Here is a 23,002-nt window from a genome sequence, read left to right as displayed (position 1 = left end):
CCGACGGACTTGGCCTCCACAGCCTTCTGTGGCAAAGAAACCCACAAACTCACCACCACTTCCTAAAAGAACGTCCTTTAATTCTGAGGCTATGAGCTCTAGTCTGAGACTCTCCCACTAGTGGAAATATCCTCTCCACTTCCACTCTATCCAACCCTTTCACTATTCTGTATGTTTCAATGAGGTCCCCCCCTCATTCTTCTAAACTCCAGCGTGTATGGACCCAGTGCCGCCAAACGCTCATCATATCTTTACCTAGTCATTCCTGGGATCTTTATTGTACATCCACACCCAAAACATTCACATATATTACAAAGAGCGTGGGTCCCAACACTGATCCCTGTGGCACCCAAGTAGTCACAAGCTGCTAATTGCAAAATTAGCTTTCTTCTATCCTCCTAAGATCCAAATAGGCTTGGCAATAGGAGACAAATGACCAAATTTGCCCAAAAGCCCATGGGGGCCCCAACCTTTTGGACAGTCTCCTTGTCAAAGGCTTTATTGGTCCATGTAAACCAAATTTACTGCATTGCCCTCATCAATACATTTTACCTCAAAACGTTCAGACAGGATATACCCATAAAGCCTAGCTCCTGATGTCTGCATCTAGCCTGTCCAATCCTTTAAGGATTGACATCATGTCCAATCCTTTAAGGATTAACATCATGTTCCTGATGTTGGGGGAGTCCAGAACCAGGGGTCACAGTTTAAGAATATGGGGTAGGCCATTTAGGACTGAGATTGACGGGTGGGTGGGGGTGGGTGCGGGAAGGTTGACGGGGGGGGGGGGGGGGGGGGAGTGCGGAGAGGTTGACGCAGGGCCATTTTTACAGCATTATGGGCCCCCGGGCAAAGCAGTGTACTGGGGCCCCTACCGTTACTCTCCCCCACCCCCCTTTCCATACCAGCCCCCCCCCCTGTCGTGCCGGCGAAAAGCACTTAGCGATGGACTTAGGGCGCTACATTGTTGCGAAAAGCACTTACAGATCGCTGTGAGAAGCACTTAGGGATGGAAAATGTTGCGAAAAAAGCACTTATTGAACCTACATTTTTAAAGTAGTATTTATTTATTGCAAGTCACAACATACACAGATCAGCATGGGGCCCCGGGCAAGTGCCCATCAGGCCCATGCGTTAAGACGGCCCTGGGTTGACGGACGCGGGGGAGGTTGGGCGCGGGGAGGTTGTTGGGTGCGGGGTGGTGGTTGGATGCGGGGAGGTTGACGAGGGAGTGGTGCGGGGAGGTTGACGAGGGAGTGGTGCGGGGTGGTTGGGTGCGGGGAGGTTGACGAGGGAGTGGTGCGGGGTGGTTGACGGCGGGAGCGCGAGCCGGGGTTTGGGCGGGACGTTGCCGTTGTGGGAACGCGCGGGCCCGGACTGAGTGACGCCAGGCGGGGCTGAGCGCGCGCGCGCCGATGGGTGGGGAGGCGGGAGCGCGCGCGGGGGAACGACGATTCGGGAGCGCGCGCGACGAGGGCGGGGTTGGCGACGCATGCGCGGTGCCGAGCGGGACAAGGCAGCAGCGGTGGCGGCGACGGTGGGAGCGGCGCAGCCTGACAGTGAAGGACCGGCGGGGCCGCCACGCACCTCAGCCTCGACGGCCTGAAACCCTCCCAGGCCCAGACTGCAGCTGCATCTGGCCGCGGCTGGTGAAGCTTCTCCGGCGGGCAGCACCGATCTGAGGGAAGGGAGAGGCCCCGGCCCATACCCCACCACCGGGCACCGGCTGAAGGAGGCTCCGACCCGGCCGCACGGGGTCCAGCCCGCGGGGGTTCACATTGAGAATCACGCCGCCCCGCCACACCCCGACCGACCGATCGCCCTCTCCTGTTGAAAAGTTTAAAGGTAAGCGTTTATGGAGCTCTCTGGTTGCATCAGGTGACGAAACTGTGTTGGTATGCGGTCAGGGCTTGACTGTACAGCTCGGTGTCAGCAGGGCTGGCGTGTCCGCACCCACACTGGTCACAGCATGTTGTAACTATCGGGAAAGCTCAGATATTCCTAGGCTCCTCGGTGTGTACAACATGTTGCTGTATGGTTACCAGAAATACAGTGAGAACTTAGATGTTCCTTGGCTCCTCGGTGTGTACAACTTGTTGCTGTATGGTTACCAGAAATAACACGAGAGTTGAGATATTCCAAGGTTACTCTATTGTATGGTGACCAGAAATACAGTGAGAGCTCAGATATTCCTAGGCTACTCGGTGTGTGCCACATGTTATTGTATGGTTACCAGAGAGCTCAGATATTCCAAGGTTACTGAATATTGTATGGGGACCAGAAATACAGTGAGAGCTCGGGTATTTCAAGGTTACTCTGTGTCAAAACGTGTTATGTATAACCACCAGAAGTAATGTGAAAGCTCAGATATTCCAAGGTCGGAATATTCCAAGTTTGTTCTGTGGACGACATGGTATCGTATAATTACCAGAAATAGCATGAGAGCTCAGATGTTCCAAGGTTATTCTGTATACAACACCTTATGTGTTGTCAGACTGAAGAAGGGCCTCGACCCGAAACGTCACCCATTCCTTCTCCCCAGAGATGATGCCTGTCCGGCTGAGTTACTCCAGCGTTTTGTTACTCCAGCATTAAATCTTCGGTTTAAACCAGCATCTGCAGTTCCTTCCTACACATTATATATAACTACCAGATATAATATGAAGGGTCAGATATTCCAAGGGTACTCAATGTATGTAGCATGTTACTGTATAATTACCAGGAAGAAAATGAAAACTCAGATATTCCGAGGTTACTCTGGCGTGTGCTTGCTGACTCCAAAGCTGTAATATCTGTTTGTAAAATGTGCGGAAGTCAACGCGCTCTTGCAGATCCCATGCTTGCGGGGTAGGTTGAATAGAAGGAAGGAGGTGGGCGGGGAAACGATCAAAGTCCACTTCAAGGTCTTTGGAGGAATTTATCACAGGAGATCGTAAATGGGCCGTACAGCGTTTAAACAGGAAGGTTAACTGACGCCTCATTCCCTCACGTACACGATTGAAGTGGAACTTCTGAGAACTGCAGAATAGGTCAAGCTCGATATGCGAGTGCGGGGGCGGGTTCCACTGAAGAAGTCTGAAGAAGGGTCTCGACCCGAAACGCCACCCATTCCTTCTCCAGAGATGCTGCCTGTCCCGCTGAGTTACTCCAGCATTTTGTGTCTACCGGCGGGTTCTACTAATTGCTTGCGAAAAAGTTAAACTTTTATTCCAGAAGTTAGTTGCAGTAATCATTGCTGAAGCGAGCTTCTGATACCTACCATAACAAGGGGATATTTATTTTTGACCAGTCATCCTGTTTCTGATATTTACCTGCGTCAGTGTTCCACCTTTCATTTTGAAAGGTGATCTCCTTGGGAACTTGGCTTATTTTGATAGCTGTTACAGAGGATCATATTACATTTGGGTTAATTCGCAATCATATTTGAAACTGGCCAAAATGTGATTGAAATCGTGATCCTATTTACATATTCTGTGCAGAATTTTTGAGATGGGGATTGTTGTTGATATGGGCCTTTAAATAAATGTTTTTACGTATTTACCTAGTGAGTTTGGCATGATCCTTGACAATGAAAATTGCATTAGTTTATCATATGATTTTGTAATTCAGGTTATAAATCATAAAACTAAATCTCTGTTTATAATTGTGTTCTTAGAAAACCAGGGCATTAATTTTCTTTGAGGCATCCAATATTTAATGATAACATTATTTCCATCAAACAGAGCAGTATACTCTGAGGAATAGCACTATATTTCAGGATTGAAGAAACCAGTCTGCAGAAGGGTCTCGACCCAAAACGTCACCTATTCCTTCTCTCCAGATATGTTGCCTGTCCCGCTGAATTACTCCAGCATTTTGTGTCTATCTTTGGTTTAAAGCAGCATCTGCAGTTCCTTTGTACATATTTCAGGATTGTTGCTTTTGAGTAGATATTAGTGCTTTCTGTTTCTGATTGCAACAACAATGTTCCCCTTGCAATCAGTTTTAGTAGTAAGTATTTTAAACCAATGTTGAATTTAAAAAGTGCGAAGAAAATTGCTAGCTGTGTTGTATTAAAATGTGAGGATGTGGATAAATGTGAGGTTATCCACTTTGGCGGCAAGAACAGGAAAGCAGAGTATTACCTGAATGGTGAACGATTAGGAGAAGGGGAGATGCAACGTGACCTGGGTGTCATGGTGCACCAGTCATTGAAAGCAAGCGTGCAGGTGCAGCAGGCAGTGAAGAAAGCGAATGGTATGTTGGCATTCATAGCAAGAGGATTTGAGTTTAGGAGCAGGGAGGTTCTACTGCAGTTGTATAGGGCCTTGGTGAGACCGCACCTGGAGTATTGTGTGCAGTTTTGGTCTCCTAATCTGAGGAAAGACGTTCTTGCCTTAGAGGGAGTACAGAGAAGGTTCACTAGATTGATCCCTGGGATGGCGGGACTTTCACATGAAGAAAGGCTTGTACTCCCTGGAATTTAGAAGACTGAGGGGGGATCTTATAGAAACATATAAAATTCTTAAGGGGTTGGAGAGGCTAGATGCGGGAAGATTGTTCCCGATGTTGGGGGAGTCCAGAACCAGGGGTCACAGCTTAAGGATAAGGGGGAAGTCTTTTATTACCGAGATGAGAAAACATTTCTTCACACAGAGAGTGGTGAGTCTGTGGAATTCTCTGCCACAGAAGGTAGTTGAGGCCAGTTCATTGGCTATATTTAAGAGGGAGTTAGATGTGGCCCTTTTTGCTAAAGGGATCAGGGGGTATGGAGAGAAGGCAGGTACAGGTTACTGAGCTGGATGATCAGCCATGATCATATTGAATGGCGGTGCAGGCTCGAAGGGCCGAATAGCCTACTCCTGCACCTATTTTCTATGTTTTTTCTATGTATTGTGTTTATTAAGCAAGTTAGTAGTTTAAAATGTTCAGCTTTGTTTGACATACCCATGATTTTTAGTAACTCTTGCCTTGATAAATAAAGCGTTTGGGTATTTTGACAGAGGAAAATAATGGAGTGATTCATAGTTGCAGGTAACAAGCTTTACATTGTGTACCTCTGACCACGAAACTCCCAAATGTCAAAACAGCTAAAGATTTAAAAATCCCTTTCCTTTCTGTCAATTTATTCTCAGGAAATGCTTGTCATTGGTGAGGCCAAATTTGTTGTTTATCCCTGGTTGCCCTAATTAGTTTAGTTTATTGTCACATGTACTGAGGTACAGTGAAAAGCTTTTGTTGTGTGCTTTCCAGTCAAGCGGAAAGACAATACATGATTGCAATTCAGCCATTTACAGTGTACAGATACACAATGGTCCACAATGTTAAACTGAAGAATTCCAAAGTTTTCTTCTGTGGTAAAACCATACTGTGATATATTCTGTATAGGATACAGAATTGGGAATTCAGAGGCAATTGTATTCCCTTACACCTGCTGCCTTCACACTTCTGCATCTTGGGAGCGAGTAATCAAATCCTGGAGATTAGCCAAGCTCATCCTACTGAAAATGATAGGCATTTTTATACCAGTAGGAAATTTACAGGGGAACAATGTTAGCAATCAAGTCAAGTCAAAATTATTTGTCAAATACACATACACGATGTGCAGTGAAATGAAAGTGGCAATGCCTGCGGATTGTGCACAAAAAAGAATTACAGTTACAGCATATAAATAAAGTTAATAAGTTACTATAGTGTAGACAAAAATTTAGTCTCTGGGGTTATAAAAGTTGACAATCCTGATGGCCTGTGGGAAGAAACTCCGTCTCATCCTCTCCGTTTTCGCAGCGTGATAGCGGAGGCGTTTGCGTTTGCATCTGTGATGCATCATTGTGTAATAATCACCAGGCTGGGACGAAATATATACAGGCTGTTAATTGTAAAAAGGGAGCAAATTGTAGAGTTTGTGACAGGAATGTTTCAATCCTCCCAGTATCCAGAGGATTGTAAGAATGTCAGAGGTGAATCAGATAGTACCCTAGCTTATGAAAGGACCATTTAGAAACCTGAGATACCAGTACCTGCTGGACTAATCTCTGCCATCTCCATCAATTTGTCTCTTAAACGTCAGTGAACACAGAAATGTTTTGGCAACAAGGTCAATGCTGAAGCTCTCAAAGTCACTGCAAGCACTAATCATAACAAGTTTCAATGCAAAAATCCATAAAGACAATGAATAATGTAGTTGTACTGAACAGCCGGGGATATTTCAATTTTCATTACAGAATCTGAGAATATTTCAGTGGAAATAATTAATTGTGATATTGCATGTTTGAGGAAGCTTATTTTCTTCAATGTCGGACTACTCTTTGTGTTCTGATATGACAATAGACAACAGACAATAGGTGCAGGAGTAGGCCATTCGGCCCTTCGAGCCAGCACCGCCATTCAATGTGATCATGGCTGATCATTCTCAATCAGTACCCCGTTCCTGCTTTCTCCCCATACCCCCTGACTCCGCTATCCTTAAGAGCTCTATCTAGCTCTCTCTTGAATGTATTCAGAGAATTGGCCTCCACTGCCCTCTGAGGCAGAGAATTCCACAGATTCACAACTCTCTGACTAAAAAAGTTTTTCCTCATCTCTGTTCTAAATGGCCTACCCCTTATTCTTAAACTGTGGCCCCTGGTTCTGGACTCCCCCAACATTGGGAACATGTTTCCTGCCTCTAACATGTCCAACCCCTTAATAATCTTATACGTTTTGATAAGATCCCCTCTCATCCTTCTAAATTCCAGTGTATACAAACCTAGTCGCTCCAGTCTTTCAACATAGGACAGTCCCGCCATTCCGGGAATTAACCTAGTAAACCTACGCTGCACACTCTCAATAGCAAGAATATCCTTCCTCAAATTTGGAGACCAAAACTGCACACAGTACTCCAGGTGCGGTCTCACTAGGACCCTGTACAACTGCAGAAGGACCTCTTTGCTCCTATACTCAACTCCTCTTGTTATGAATGCCAACATTCCATTGGCTTTCTTCACTGCCTGCTGTACCTGCATGCTTCCTTTCAGTGACTGATGCACTAAGACACCCAGATCACGTTGTATGTCCCCTTTTCCTAACTTGACACCATTCAAATAATAATCTGCCTTCCTATTCTTACCACCAAAGTGGATAACCTCACACTTATCCACATTAAACTGCATCTGCCATGCATCCGCCCACTCACGCAACCTGTCCAAGTCACCCTGCAACCGCATAGCATCTTCCTCACAGTTCACACTGCCACCTAGCTTTGTATCATCGGCAAATTTGCTAATGGCACTTTTAATCCCTTCATCCAAGTCATTGATGTATATTGTGAATAGCTGCGGTCCCAACACCGAGCCTTGCGGTACCCCACTAGTCACTGCCTGCCATTCTAAAAGGGACCCATTTATCCCCACTCTTTGCTTTCTGTCTGTCAACCAACTTTCTATCCATGTTTACTTATCGAGCAATGAGCATTGTACTCCTTAAGGGAAGGGCTAGAAAGAAACAACACAATCCCATATTCAAAGAACGTATTTAATATTAGTTCCTGAAATCTAATTTAAATAACTGACAAAGATTTCCTGATGGAATTTTATGTTTGTATCAATTTATCATTTGGCTTGTTATTACTGCAAAGCATCACGGTTCTTGAATTGACAAATATCTACCCTCCATTAAATGTAAACCATATACCATACTTTGTACATTCCAGCTATTACTGTTTGTCTTTTCGTCCTTCTTTCGGCCTCCACTTGCTATGACAATAAGAGTATCATGTATAGGATGTCAGGGGATCAATTGTCAATTTGTATAACAAGCCACATGCAATCTTTGCAATTCTGGACAATTTATTTGACTATTAGTTGCTTCTTTCTCACTTTCTGCTTTATTGTGCCCTGAAAAAAAGATTCCCTGACATTCACTGAATAAAAGGAAAATAACATTGTTACCAAGATCCTGATGATCTGATTATAAATTAGACTTGGGTCAAGATAATGTGAGCAAACAGCTCAAATCAAATCACTTTAGCTCCTATTTCTGCAGTACTTGTAGAAGGTTCTAATGTTGGCAGGGATAATATCCATCTGACAAAATGTTAAGTCCACCACAAATGTTGGGCTTATGCATGTGATCTGCTACCCACAATGTTTTAATGTTTTTGTGCTTTATGATTTGCATTCAGTATTTTGGCCAGATACTTTAATTTGGTTTAGTTTAGAGTTGCAGTGTGGAAACAGGCCCTTTGGCCCACCGAGTCCGCACCGACCAGCGATCTCCGTACATTAACACAAGCTAGGGACAATAAACACTTATACCAAGTGTACAAACCCACCAATTAACCATAAACCTGTTTGTCTTTGGAGTGCGGGAGGAAACCGAAGATCTCTGAGATAATCCACACATACAAACTCCGTACAGACAGCAGCCGTAGTCAGGATCGAATCTGGGTCTCTGGTGCTGCAAGTGCTGTAAGGCAGCAACTCTACTGCTGCACCACTGTGCTGTCCAAGATGATCTTCCTAGTTTGTTATTTATGTAAAGAGACCATTAAATGACTTTGCAAGAAGGATGTGTATTTGAAAGTGGTGGCATAATAAGAAAGGAGTTAGTGAAGCATAAAATGATCCTGGAATTCATAAATAGAGGCATGGAATACCAAAACAGTGAAGTTTTGATGGCTAACTACTATTTGGCCAACACTGGAGTAACATGTCCAATTCAGTAGGATCTGAGGACTTTTATATGCTAGATTGGTTCCAGCAAATGATAGATTTCAGCAAGAGGTTTGAGTGAAGAAGTTGAGATTATTCTCTTGAGCAAAGGTTAAAAGGAGATTTGTTAGAGTTGTAACACAGAACATGGAAGTTCAAAATCATGTCATTAGCATAATCCTAGGCTGAAGGATCACAGAATACAGAAATGGGGGAATACGAATAAACCTCTTTATGTTAAGTAGTTACAATCTGGAATTCACTGGATAGAAGGGGTAGGAAACTGAATTAATCAATGTGTTCAGAGGAAATTAAATAAACACTTGAGAGAGAATAATTTGCAAGGCAATGCAGAAAGTATTGAGGAATGGGACTGATGGTAAAGTTCGAAATGATGCTTTGATTTTACAGGTTATGCTGGGATGAATGGTCGTTGTTTCTATATTTTGGTTTAGGGTTGCTTCATGTCAAATGTGGTTTGTTATTTGGTTGCAAGATAAGTTTAGTTTAGAGTTTAGAGACACAGTGTGGAAACAGGCTCTTCGGCCCACCGAGTCTGCGCCGTCCAATGACCATCTGTGCACTAGTTCTATCCAACACACTAGGGACAATTTACAGAAGCCAATTAAACCTGCATGTCTTTGCAATGTGGGAGGAAACCGGAGCACCTGGAGAAAACCTATGCGGTCACAGGGAGAACACACAAACTCCGTACAGACAGCGCCCGTAGTTAGGATCGAACTCGGGTTTCTGGTGCTGTGAGGCAGCAGCTCTACCGCTGCGACCCCAAGCAAAGCTTTGACGCGCCAAAGTAATTTATTATAACCCCAGAACAAGCAAAATGTGATATGTGGTTGATGTTTGGCAAATACTTCAGTATTTATCTAATTATCTACTTATTTTGTGTGTGTTATTAACAGTTCAGACCACAAATGCTGTAAAGCCATCCTCTAATCAATTGTCTTTTCCATTTCTATTAATTACATCCAGCTGGTTAGAGCCAGTTGTGACTTCCGAGGAGAGATGCAGTGTTCAGGACTGTTGGGAGTATTTTGAACCCATTTCAAAGGGTTCCCATAATAGATTCTAATGAATCCAGATAACAAGTAGAGTCTGTGACATAGATGAACTCAATGCATAAAATTGATGGGGATTGGTGTACACTTCATTAGAGTGAAAACAAAATCATTGAGGACATGTACTCTAAAAAGCTAATGCCATTAAAATAAAAAGCCTTAATAAAGGCATATATTTTAATAGCATGAGAGGCCATTTGCCTGTTGGGTCCATGTTGTTCCTAATTGAGCAATTCTCATCACAGCTCTTTCAGCTGTGTGGCATTCTTTGTTACCGAAGTACTGCGTCAGTTAACAATTTAGAGCTCCAGTCACAGGACGAATTTGAACTCGGGCCCTTCAGAATGAGATGACAGTGCTACGAGTTGTTACTGCCAACACGCCGTTTATTAGAAGACAGCATGCTAATTTTTTGTTGCCTCTTTATTATAATGATTTTATCTGACTTGTGCTAATTAGAGTTATTTGACTGGAATGTTCAACAATGTGAGTGGCTAACGGTAATTAAAGTTCTGTCATTAAATATTCTAAATGCAAGTTAGTTAAAGTTAGTTGACTATTTTAAGGGGAAGATGAATTGTGACTGAATCAGTGCCAGCAGGAACCTGATCAAAGACTTTGTACAGTGAGGTGACACAGCCAGCATAGCATTTGGATTCTGTATTGTCAGTTTTGAATTGTAGGTAGTAGGGAAGAAAGTGATTTGGGGAGCAAGGTGGTTCGCTAGACACCGGCACAGAAGGCAATGGGAGCAAATTGCCATGCAGTTCAAGTTTTTAGAGTCTGGATTTTGTGTCTCAAAACATTCAATAATCTCACACGAGTAATGAAGATTGAAGGTGCCTTCAACTGATATATACAATTGCATAACTTGCCTGCTCAATTCACCACACCCACATCAGTGCCTCCAGCAGTCTTATGCTACTTTCTTTCTGCTACGAGGCATCCATATCTCAAAATTTTCACAACTGATTATCGTCTGTTTGTTGCATGGCTGCAGCTGGTGCAATTCCCTTTCCCACACAAGGTAAAAATAGTGCATTCTTGAGTTGGTGATGCAATAATGTATTGTATTACTCCTGATGTAGTACTGCTGCCCATAACTGGGTACAATCAGTGATGGGACCGAAACCGTCAAAATGATAGCTGAATATTTAAACCTCCACCTTGCATCCTTCTTCACCTTTGATTAACATTGTGCTCTGTAGTGTGGTTCAACCATATTCTCTTAGGATTTGCAAGCTGCAGTTGGTATGAAAATGCTCTTCATACTCCAGCATCTACCTGCAATACAGTTTTCCACAACTCTGCAATTGGAATTGTAGCTGCAACAGGTGCCAGCTGTCAGTGAGTTCATCTGCATGGGTTTGCAGACACCTTCCACACTATTGTGGTCAACATTGATCTTCCTAATATCCTGAGTGCCTAGGTTTTCTGAAAGGCCATCTCCTCCTCACTCTCAGTTGCTTGCCCTGCTCTGCACAACTTCTTTGCATTCCCACAACCACGTGCTGCAAATAAAAAAGCCGTGTATGCCCTCCTGTCTGCACCAAATATCAAAAATGTTACAGCTAAAAGTCCTTTAGTGATTGGGAAAAGTGTAGAACTAATACAAATTTAACCAGCTCCAGATAGCTTCCAACATTTGAGGAGCTGCAGCAAGAAATCAACCAAAACTAAACTGAGTTGATGTTCGGCAGCAATATTGTATTCACCGAACAACTTTTAAAATATAATGAGACGTCATATAATCAAAAGAAGTATGCCTCAAGTTTGACTAGAATCTTGGACAAATAAGTAATCTTTAAGATGTATCTGAAAGAGAATTAAGAGGCAAGACAGCTTACGAACATCCAAAGTTTAATGCACTGATAGCTGAAACAAGGCCAAAAATAGAATGCTTACATCTGGGAAGGAACAGGTCCAGAATTAAAGGGCAGTATCCCAGAGGAGAACAGGGGAAAAGTTCAAAGGAGATGTGCTGGCAATCCTTTTTTTACGCAGCGGGTTTTGAGTGCTTGTAACTCACTGCTGTGATGGTAGTGTAGGCAGATATAAACATAGTATTTAGAGACATAGAAAATAGGTGCAGGAGTAGGCCATTCGGCCCTTCAATATAATCATGGCTGATCATCCAGAATCAGTACCCCGTTGCTGCTTTCTCCCATATCCCTTGATTCCATTAGCCCTATATCCAACTCTCTCTTGAATACATCCAGTGAATTGGCCTCCACTGCCTTCTGTGGCAGAGAACTCCACAGATTCACAACTCTCTGGGTGAAAAGGTTTTTTCCTCATCTCAGACCCTTTATTCTTAAACTCTGAGCCCTGGTTCTGGACTCCCCCAACATCATCTTTCCTGCATCTAGCCGGTCCAGTCCCTAAATAATTTAATATGTTTCTATAAGCTCCCCTCTCATCCTTTTAAATTCCAGTGAATATAAGCCCAGTTGCTCCATTCTTGTCAGAATGTCAGCCCCGCCATCCCGAGAATTAACCTATTTAAGAGGCTTTAGGATAGACATGTAGATATGAAGGGAATGGAGGTATCAAATTATGTGAGAGTTGATTTTGGCATCGTGTTTGGCACGGACATTGTGGGCTGAAGGGACTGTACCTGTGCTGTACTGTTCTACGCACTTAAGTCAAGTCAAGTCAATTTTATTTGTGTAGCACATTTAAAAACAACCCACGTTGACCAAAGTGCTGCACATCTCATTAGGAAAAAAAAAAAGAAACATACCGTGGAAGTAGGTAAGGATTGTAAAAACATTTTAAAGTGTTTGGAAACTGACATAGGATGGAGAAAATAAACCAAGATTAAATGAGCCAGAGGAAGGAAATAGCTAAAGTAAATGTTGGTTCCTTTGGTTGTTAACAAGGGGAAATGTGGTAATGGCAGAGGCTTTTAGTGCTCGTTTCTGAAGCAAATAATCAGAACAAGTCATTTTAGATGCAGTCCTGTGTATCTGCCAAATGGGGAGGTGGTTTCCAAAAGACATTTGACAAAGTGTCTCTTTACAGGTTAATGACATGGATGAAAGGACTGAATACATTGCAGCTCCATTTTCAGCCAGGATTAGAAATTGGGAAGAAGGTTGTGAAGAGGACACCATCTGCTAAAGGTTAAATGAGTGATTAAAAGTTTGATAGAGCATAATGTGGTGAAATATAAGCTTATCCACTTTAGAGCAGATACAACAGAAGAATATTGTGTCCATGGAGAGTGTTGGAATGTAGAAACATAGAAATTAGGTGTAGGACTATGCCATTCGGCCCTTCAAGACAGCATTCAACATGATCATGGCTGGTCATCCAAAATCAGTACCACGTTCCTGTTTTTTCCCCATATGCTATACAGATGAATCCAGCAGTTTTTGTGTAGGAAATACATGAAGTCACCCTGCTGGTACAGTAAGCAATTAGTACAGTGAATTTAACATTAGCCTTTGTTGCAAAGGTAACAGTACAAAAGTAAGGAGAAACGATGCTGAAGGAACTCAACTGGTCAGGCAGCATCTGTAGAGGGAATGCACAGGCAGTTTTGTGTTGGGATCCTCCAATAGACAATAGACAATAGGTGCAGGAGTAGGCCATTCAGCCCTTCGAGCCAGCACCGCCATTCAATGCGATCATGGCTGATCACTCTCAATCAGTACCCCGTTCCTGCCTTCTCCCCATACCCCCTCACTCCGCTATCCTTAAGAGCTCTATCCAGCTCTCTCTTGAAAGCATCCAACGAACTGGCCTCCACTGCCTTCTGAGGCAGAGAATTCCACACCTTCACCACTCTCTGACTGAAAAAGTTCTTCCTCATCTCCGTTCTAAATGGCCTACCCCTTATTCTTAAACTGTGGCCCCTTGTTCTGGACTCCCCCAACATTGGGAACATGTTTCCTGCCTCTAATGTGTCCAATCCCCTAATTATCTTATATGTTTCAATAAGATCCCCCTCATCCTTCTAAATTCCAGTGTATACAAGCCCAATCGCTCCAGCCTTTCAACATACGACAGTCCCGCCATTCCGGGAATTAACCTAGTGAACCTACGCTGCACGCCCTCCATAGCAAGAATATCCTTCCTCAAATTTGGAGACCAAAACTGCACACAGTACTCCAGGTGCGGTCTCACCAGGGCCCGGTCCAGACTGATGGAGTGGGGGGAGGAAACTGGAAAAGATATGTGAGGGTTGAGCAAAGGCTGGTACGTGATAAGTAGATACAGGTGGGGGGCTAATTGGCAGGTGTGTGGAGTAAGTTCCAAAGACGAGGTGAAAAGGAGACAAAAGGTTGTCAGATAAGGAGAGAAGAGCAGTGAAATGTAAAGCGGGATGGAGGGATTTGGGTGGAAGTCTACTCCAGCAGTCTGATGAATGGTCCCGACCCGAAACATCTTCCGCCCATTCCCTCCACAGATACTGCCTGAGTTTCCCTAGCACTTTGTTCTTTGCTCAAGATTCCAGCATTTGCAGTCTCTTGTGTCATCCTGTTGCCACAGGAATGTTTGTGTACTGTAGATACCGTTTTCACCTTATGTTGTGCTTCTGTAGAGTCCCAAAAAAGATTCCCTTATCCAATGTAATGCTGGCACCAATTTCCTTCCTGTGGATATAACTCCTTTTGGTTAAGTTTAATTCCATATAGCTTAATTAAAATAGCTGAAATTGCAGGTTGGTCATGTGGAATAGTCTGCACCCACTTTATTTTGTGGAATATTTTTGGGCTTTTGAGGAATGTTGGCCTATGGATATCACTGGTTAGTCACTAATGTGTTCATTGCAACAGGTTGCTGCCATTTTACTGTACTTTCTGTGAAAAAAAAGCCTTGTGCATAATAAATGTATTTGGTATATAATTAATTGATACTCCAAATATTGCCCACATACAGATGGACAGGCTATTAGTTTAGAATCTTGTATGATGGATAATGTGGCGGTGCCCGGGGATTAGGCCACTCCCTGGGTCATCCCCCTCAGCACTGAGTGGACAGGGCTGGGGAGGGGTCTGGAGCTACGGGTTTTGCCTGAAGGGGCTAGAGTGAACTCGTGCGGGAAACTGAAGAGAGTGGATGTTCTGATGCTACATTAAAGTTACTGTTAATCCTTACCTGGCGTCTTGCCTGATTCCTGCTGCGTCCAGTCCCACTAAAATAACACCATTGACAATGTAGTGCTCCGATTGTTTTGCAGTGGTGTGTCACCCACGTCCTGTGTTCATGTCCTTCAGTGATCCTTTCCGTAAAGAAAGTGTGTTCTTTGATGTTGGGGGGGGAAATCTGATTGAGGAAACAGGCACTCTTCAATTTTTTTAAGACTGAGATTGATAATTGTTTTCAGAGATCATAGGATTTGATACAAGTCAAATGTGGTCAGATTAATTTGCGGAACAGAGACTGAATATAACTTCTGTTGGTATTTTTAACATCTGGAGTCCTCCTGGTCCATTGCATATTCTCAGCAGCAAAAAAGGCTAATGCCTCTGAACTATACAAGTGTAATATAGTGAGTTCCACTGTTTCTTCTAAAGAGACTGGAGATAAGTAGACTTCAGGTTCAATTTCTAAAAAAAGTTGTTTCTCGGTTTTGGAATAATATAAAATCGTGCAGATTGCTGGTAGGGCAGCAAAAGAAAAAGATGACCTCACCTAAAATAATTTTTTTAAAGTATTTTAGTAAGGAAGCAGGTGGGTGAATTTAGACCAGATGCTTTTGATGGTCCATTGTGCATGTACCCTTGGTAGAGGTTGGTTCATAAATGTTAATAATTTGGATAATACTTTCTTTGTTATAAATCTTCACATCCTGTGTTGATAGCAGCAACAATGCATGCCTGTCATCACAGCTGTCGTAACTGTTCTGGAATAGTTTTTTTTCTTAGGCCTGTGAATGTGCATATTTTCAGTTTATGAAAACTTTAACATTAAATCTTCAGCCTGAAGAAATTATAAACGTAGAAAAGAGGAAATGAAAAAACAAGGAGTGCAGCAGTTATTGGTCTTGTTTCTGAACAAGCAATCCAAAGGCCTGGGACAGTGATCGGAGACAAGGTTTTAAATTCCACGTTGGCAGCTGCAGAATGTAAATTCAGTGAATTATGTATTCTGGAATAAATAATTAGTAAGAGATAAAGGTATCTGCAAATATACCGCGTTAAAACCCCATCCTGTAGACTAGTGTGCTTTAGGGAAATGAATACCTGATCATATCCTGTGTGGCCTGTATGCAAGTCCTGACAGTGAACAATACGGTTGACTCATAACTGCTTTTAGGAATGGAATAGCAAGCCATCATCGGTTAGTGAGAATAGCAATGCTTGGGCATTAAATGACAATGTAGTCAGAGCTGCTTGAATTTGGAAAATACGTTTAACATTAGAAAGCTGAAATTAAATAAAAAGGCCAGAAATGAATAGCGAGTTAGCATTAATTCGTTTTGAGATCCAGACATGGCCACATCTATATAGACTTTCTGCAGAATGATTATTTGTGCAATCTTGTCATTACAGAGTGCATTAATTATACATTCCTGCTGCAAGACAGGGTCAGGGTTTAAACTTATGCAAACCTGGAGGACATTAGTGAATTCATTATTCAATTTACAAAGATTATTTTAATGCAATTTACAAAGATTATTTTATGTTAAATGAATTCTTATACAAATATATTGTGTGTACCACAGGCAGCAAAGGAAACCGTGCTGTTGATGTGAAGCTTTTCCAATTGATCAACTGACTACAAAGTAACTAAGTATTTCTATGCACCAGGTACAGAAAGTTCGTGTGTACATTGAGATATATTTCTATGTCTGTGCTATGTAGTATTTGCTATGAACTCTCGTGTCTTGTATTGGAGCTCATCCTGAACACTCCTGCTATTCACCAAACAGCCCTGAGCTTATTGAGACAGCAATTCAGTTAAACAAGTCTACAACTTTATTTTCATATCTCCAAGTGGCTCACCCTATCCTTTCTCCTAATCCATTTCAATCCTCTGTTAACTTGATTCTTCACCAACCTTTGGGTTTTCTGAGCATTCCCAGCTTAAATTTTTCAACCGAGGCCAACTCCACTCAACTGTCTTAACCATTCTTTTAAGTTGTTCCATATAACAAATGATTTGAAATATCATTTGGTCATCTGCCCTAATGGCTCTATGAAATTGTATTAGTGCTCTGGACATGCTTTGAGACACTATACCAAGTTATAATTTAAATTGTCTGTTAATAAAAGATGATTCTTTATCTCTGATCATCTTTGATTTTGTTTGTGATGAAAGTTGACTATAAAGGACATGCATTTGAACATACATTTTTGTTTTTCGGTGTTATAATGTGTCTCCCATATTTGCTTGATTCAAGAATGGTTTTAAACTTTCTCTTCATAGCAAGCTTTCCGTATAACACACATTTTATAAAATACATTTTTAAAAAATTGAAAATGAAATAAACTGCAGTTGCAGGAAAGCAGAAGTGCTGGAAACTCATCAGCTTGCAGCTTCTCTGGAAAGGGAAACTACAAATGCAATTATATTTGGCAGTCTTTTTTATGTTTATTTTCTGTTTCCATGAAAGAGCTGCAAAGTTACTATTTCAGGCCAAAGGCGCATCATTGGAACAAAGGGGTCTTTGACCTGAAATATTAACTCTGTTTCTCTTTCCACAGATGCTGGCTGACTTGCTCAGCGCATCTATTTTTATTGGCCCTGAACTGAATGGCTTGGTGGTCTATTTAAAGCGTGGTGAAGTATAAGCCACATTATTGTGGGTTTGCAATCACATGAATGTTAGTCAAGGCAGTTTTCCTTCCATGAAGTGTGTCAATGAACCAGATTGATTTTTATGGCAATAAACAATCTACTGGAGGTAAGCACTTCAACTCCCCCTCCCATTCCCAGTCTGACCTTTCTGTCATGGGCCTCCTCCAGTGCCATAATGAGGCCACCAGAAATTGGAGGAACAGCACCTCATATTTCGCCTGGGCAGTTTGCAGCCCAGTGGTATGAACATCGACTTCTCCAACTTTAGATAGTTCCTCTGTCCCTCCCGTCCCCTCCTCCTTCCCAGATCTCCCTCTATCTTCCTGTCTCCACCTATATCCTTCCTTTGTCCCGCCCCCCTGACATCAGTCTGAAGAAGGGTCTCGACCCGAAATGTCACCCATTCCTTCTCTCCCGAGATGCTGCCTGACCTGCTGAGTTACTCCAGCATTTTGTGAATAAAAACCTTCGATTTGTACCAGCATCTGCAGTTATCTTCTTAATCTACTGGAGGAACTGGGCAGGTCGAGCAGCACCTGTGGAGGGAAAGCTAAGGTCGACATTGCTGGTCAAAACCTGCAACTTTCCTTAGCCCCATAGGTGTTGAACCCACTGAGTTCCTCCAGGAAATTGTGTCTTTGTTGTTCCAGATTCTAGCAATCTCTTGTGTCTCTGGATTTATTAATGACAGTCTTAATTTCACAATCATTGTTACTAATACTGACTGTTTCAGTCCCAGGTTTATTTAATGAAAGCACCCAAATAGAGTAGAGTGAGAGTGTGCTGTAGCTAATTGGAAGGAAGGGGGAATTAAAAAAATTAGATGAACTACTGTAGATGCATTCACAGCAAAATCTGATCTCCAATTGTTAGAAAGCTCTTGGAATTACTGGTGATCTCTGTATTACAAACTTCTCTTTCTATCCATCAACATCCCACTGATCAGTTCCAGACTGAATGAGAGACCTTCTTTCTTCCCAGGATCTTGCTGAACCACAGCACCTTCCACCACATAGTCGTCTAACATGTGCTTGAACAAGTCTTGTGCTGCTTGAATCACTGTGTGCAAAGGGTGGGGAATTTGTTTTCTAAGTGAGCATGGCAACGAAAGGAAGGACTGGTTTGAATTCTGGCAGAGAGATTGTACGATGAGAGGATTGGTAATTGGTACACATCCCCGCTGAGGAATTCGCCTTCCAAACTAAACAGACAAAAATGAGCAGTTGCCAACTTTTAGAAGCCCAGGAAAATGAGTGCATAAGGAGCTGAAGCAGAAGTACTTATAAATAACTGAATTGTGCAATAGTGAAGAAGGCAGTACCATCTGACTCAAGGTGCTGCTTGTGATAGACCAGGTGATTAAATGTGATTGTAGTGAAATCTTTTTTTTCCTAACTCTAGTTTGTCTTGAAGATCAAGAGGAGAGAGTACTAGAATTAGGAAATCTTCAATGATTGGAGATACAGTGTGGAAACAGGCCCTTCGGCCCACCGAGTCCACGCCAACCAACGATCATCCGTGCACAAGTTCTACCCGACACACAAGGGACAATTTGCAGAAGCCAATTAACCTGCACGTCTTTGGAATGTGGGGGGAAACTGGAGCACCCGGAGAAAACCCACGCTGTCACAGGGAGAACGTACAAATTCAGTATAGACAGTACCCATAATCAGGATTGAACCCGGATCTCTGGCGCTGTAAGGCAGCAACTCTACCACTACGCCACTGTACTGACCAACTCTACCACTGCTTACTTTAATGTATTTAGGGAAATACCATGCCTCTAGCTCTCAACATCTCATAAAACTACAACATAATGTCCCAACTTGCATACTCAATGCCCTGACTGATGAAGGCCAGTGGGGCAAAAGCTTTCTTCACCACCCTCTCCACCTGTGACACCACTTTCAGAGAAGTATGTACGTACTCCTCGGTGCTTCTGTTCAACAATCCTCCCCAGGGCCTTACTGTTTACAATGAAAGTCCTACCCTGGTTAAATGTCTCAAAATGCAATTCCTTGCATTCACCATCTGAATTAAACTCCATTTGCCATTCCTTAGCCCACATACTCAGCTGTTCATGATCCAGCTGTAATTCTTGATAACCTTCTTCACTATATGATACCACCTATTTCGATGTTATCCACAAAATCACTCATCATTCCTTTTACATTGTTATCCAAGTTGTTGATATAGATGACGAAGAACAAATGGCCCGGGCTTGGCCCTGAGGCACATCACTAATCACGGGCCTCCAGTCAGAAAAACATCCTTCACCCATCACCCTCTGCTTCCTTACCATCAAACCAGTTATGTATCCAGTATTGTCTGGTCTTTCTCCGGCTCACGTTGAACATGGTCCATTGTTCAAAATTCCCACTTATCTTGACTAGTCCAGCCTTGTTTTTCAGAGGGCCAAACCATTGTATCGGAGAAGGGTGAGGAAAGCCTTCTCTGTCACATCTTTCATGTGCAATTGGAATCTCAGTGTTGCCACATACTCACAGGTCACCCTCTGCAGAAAGGACATTTGGCCATCTCTTGGAATGTCTGTTTTCAAAGAAGGCCTGGGAGGAGAAGCAGTGTTTATTTTATCAAGGTTCATCTTTTAAATTCAGCAACACTGCAAATTGCTTCTAATCTCTTGTGTGTGTAATTGCAGGAGAGCCATAAAATGTGGCCTTTCCACTATGGACCTTGATAACAGCTTCGTGTGTAGGAAAGAACTGCAGATGCCGCATTTGGAATATTGTGAACAATTTGGGGCACCATATCTGAGGAAGGAAGTGCTGGCTCTTGAGAGGGTCCAGAGAAGGTTCACAAGAATGATCCCAGGAATGAGTAGGTCAACATATGATGAGCGTTTGTTGGCACTGTGCCTGTACTCGCTGGAGTTTAGAAGAATGAGGGGGGACCCTCATTGAAACATACAGAATAGTGAAAGGCTTGGATAGAGTGGACGTGGAGAGGATGTTTCCACTAGTGGGAGAGTCTAAGGCTAAAGGTCATAGCCTCAGAATTGAAGGAATTCTTTGCCACAGAAGGCTGTGGAGGCAAAGTCAGTGGATATATTTAAGGCAGAGATAGATTCTTGATTAGTGCAGGTGTCAGACATTGTGGGAAGAAGGCAGGAGAATGGGATTAGGAGGGAGAGATAGATCAGCCATGCTTGAATGGCAGAGTAGACTTGATGGACCAAATGGCCTAATTCTGCTCCTATCACTTATGATCTTATGATCAAATTTTCCCTCCCAACCCCATTCTTTTGCCTTCTCCCAATAACCTAAGATGCCCTTACTAATCAAGAACCTATCAATTATTGCTTTAAAAGCACCCATGGTATTGGCCTCTGCAGTCGTATGTGGTAATGAATTCCACAGATTTACCCCTCTCTGGTTATAGAAATTCTTCCTAGAATTTAGAACGTTAAAAATAACACGTTCAACTGAATGATGTCACTGTTGTTTATCAGCCGTTCCTGCCAGTAAGCCAAGTTGTTGGATGCAAAGGTCCTCTGGGACCTCAATGATCCACTATTGGGCTCAATGGTGGGGTGAGGGGGGAGGGAAGTGCTCAGATGTGCTGCTGCTAGATTAAGGAGTTTTGTATTTGCACAGTTCAATGTACAAGCACGTACATTTTCCTTTGCTTGCAATTTTCCAGATGGCAATATGGTGAAAGCTTGTCAACAATGCATCTTGCAACAGATCGCTTTGGTTGATTGGAAATTATTTCATACACTGCAAGTCAAATCTTTATATCTTTTGAATAATTAGATTTGCCATGCTTCATACCAGAGTTACATTGACTAAAGAGAGCCTTGTCTTACATTGAGATTAAATTAATGCACTATTGCTTTTTATATGGAAAGAAGACATCCTTTGTGTTACAGATAGAAACAAAAGGTCTAGCAAAAAGTATCAAAGCACAAACAAATGTGGATGTTGGAATTTTGAGCACAAAACAAATTGCTGGAAGGACTTAACGGGTCAGATAGCATCTGTGGAGGAAGTGGGCAGACAATGTTTCAGGTTGGGGTGCTTCTTCAGGCCGATTGGAGAAGAGGGAGAATCTGACAAAGAGAGGTGGGGTAGAGAAACCCCTGGCAATGATAGAGGTGAGGATGAGGGGATTTATGGCAGATGGCTGGAGATTGTGACTAATGTTGGAGGTGAAAAGGAGACAAGAGGGTGTCAGGTAAGAGAAGGAGTGAAATGTGAAGCTAGAGGGAGGGGTATGGATGGAAGGGAGCAGGGGCAAGGGGAAATTGGGGATATATCATTTCATTTTTATATCCCCTCTTCCTCCCATATCCCTTCCTCCAACTTTGCATTTCACGCCTCTTCTTTCTAAATCTGACACCATTTTGTCTCCTATTCACCTCCAGCCATTTGTAACTATCTCCACCCATCTGCCAATCATCCATTCTCGCCTATATCTACCTATCACTTGTCAGGCTTTGCCTCACCCCTACCTCTCTTTCCCAGCTTTCTGCCTCTACACCAGTCTGAAGAAAAGTCCTGACCAAAAACGTATCTTGTCCCGATTCGTCCTTGGATGCTGCCATCATTTTTTGCCCGAAGGAATTGTCTGGCAATGTGTGTGACAACTTCGGTAGTTATCTTTCAATACTGCAGTAATTAGTTGAAATGGCATGGTTCCATTTGTTTTAAAGAGGAGTTTCTGTTATAAAAGCATCTGTCAAACTTGAAGCACAAATATCTTTGTAGCCTTTTTGGAATTTTGGGGAGTGTCGACAGAAACAGCTGAGGCACAACTTATACACTGTGTTAAACCTGGCAGACAAGTGATGGGCTCTTTTAATTGTAGGCTGTGACATATAATCACAATATAATGGAGGATGCCAAAAGATTTTAAATGCACAGGTATGCTGATGCATGTTTGAAATTCGATATGAAAAAGTCTCTAAAGCATTATCCCTATAAGTTTATGACTTGGCAGAACAGGTTTTTAGGGTCTAACAATGTCCTAATCAAGTTTGTATGTAATTCTACACCTATCAGGATTTTGAAAGGCATGCTTGCACAGACATTAACATGTGGTAACGAATATGCAGTTTGGAAGTAAAGTAAAAACAATGGCGACAAAAATTAAATTCCAACAGTTTACCAAGGGCAACAGACTGACAATATAACATGAAATGCATTAACAATGATCCATTATTACAATCCTTGTCAGATATAACACGTGGCTTAATTCTCAATTGATTGGGAAAACAGAGTTTATTATGAATTGTCAGTCCATGTCAGGTCATCAAGGTTTTCGTACTCTCCATTGTTTATTTCTTTGTGGAATAAATTGTACACTTTTAAAATATAAAAGGTACATGTCCTCATGAGAGGAATACATCAGGTAGATGCACAGAATCTCTTACCCAAAGTAGAGGAATCGAGGACCAGAGGACGTAGGTTGAAGGTGAAGGGGAAAAGATGTAATAGGAATCTGAGGGGTAACTTTTTCACACAAAGGATGATGGGTGTATGG

The 23,002-nt window shown here is 42.6% G+C and overlaps 1 protein-coding gene across 4 annotated transcripts in view; it reads left to right on the top strand.

Moving 5' to 3' along the window:
* Nucleotides 1–1,506: 1,506 nt before the first annotated feature.
* The window catches only part of LOC144603507 (protein kinase C and casein kinase substrate in neurons protein 2-like), a 58,670-nt gene continuing 37,174 nt past the window's right edge, over nucleotides 1,507–23,002 (top strand). For 2 of the 4 annotated variants that reach the window (XM_078416783.1, XM_078416782.1), the window contains exons 1-2: nucleotides 1,507–1,845; nucleotides 16,422–16,506. The gene's annotated coding sequence lies outside the window, so the exon portion shown is untranslated. The remainder of the gene's footprint in view (nucleotides 1,846–16,421; nucleotides 16,507–23,002) is intronic. The other 2 variants (XM_078416784.1, XM_078416781.1) reach the window with 1 other exon arrangement.

The sequence above is a fragment of the Rhinoraja longicauda genome, chromosome 20, assembly GCF_053455715.1.
Source record: "Rhinoraja longicauda isolate Sanriku21f chromosome 20, sRhiLon1.1, whole genome shotgun sequence".
Lineage (NCBI taxonomy): Eukaryota > Metazoa > Chordata > Chondrichthyes > Rajiformes > Arhynchobatidae > Rhinoraja > Rhinoraja longicauda.
The sequence above is the reverse complement of the archived record's forward strand: the minus strand, read 5'-3'. Positions and strand labels throughout refer to the sequence as shown.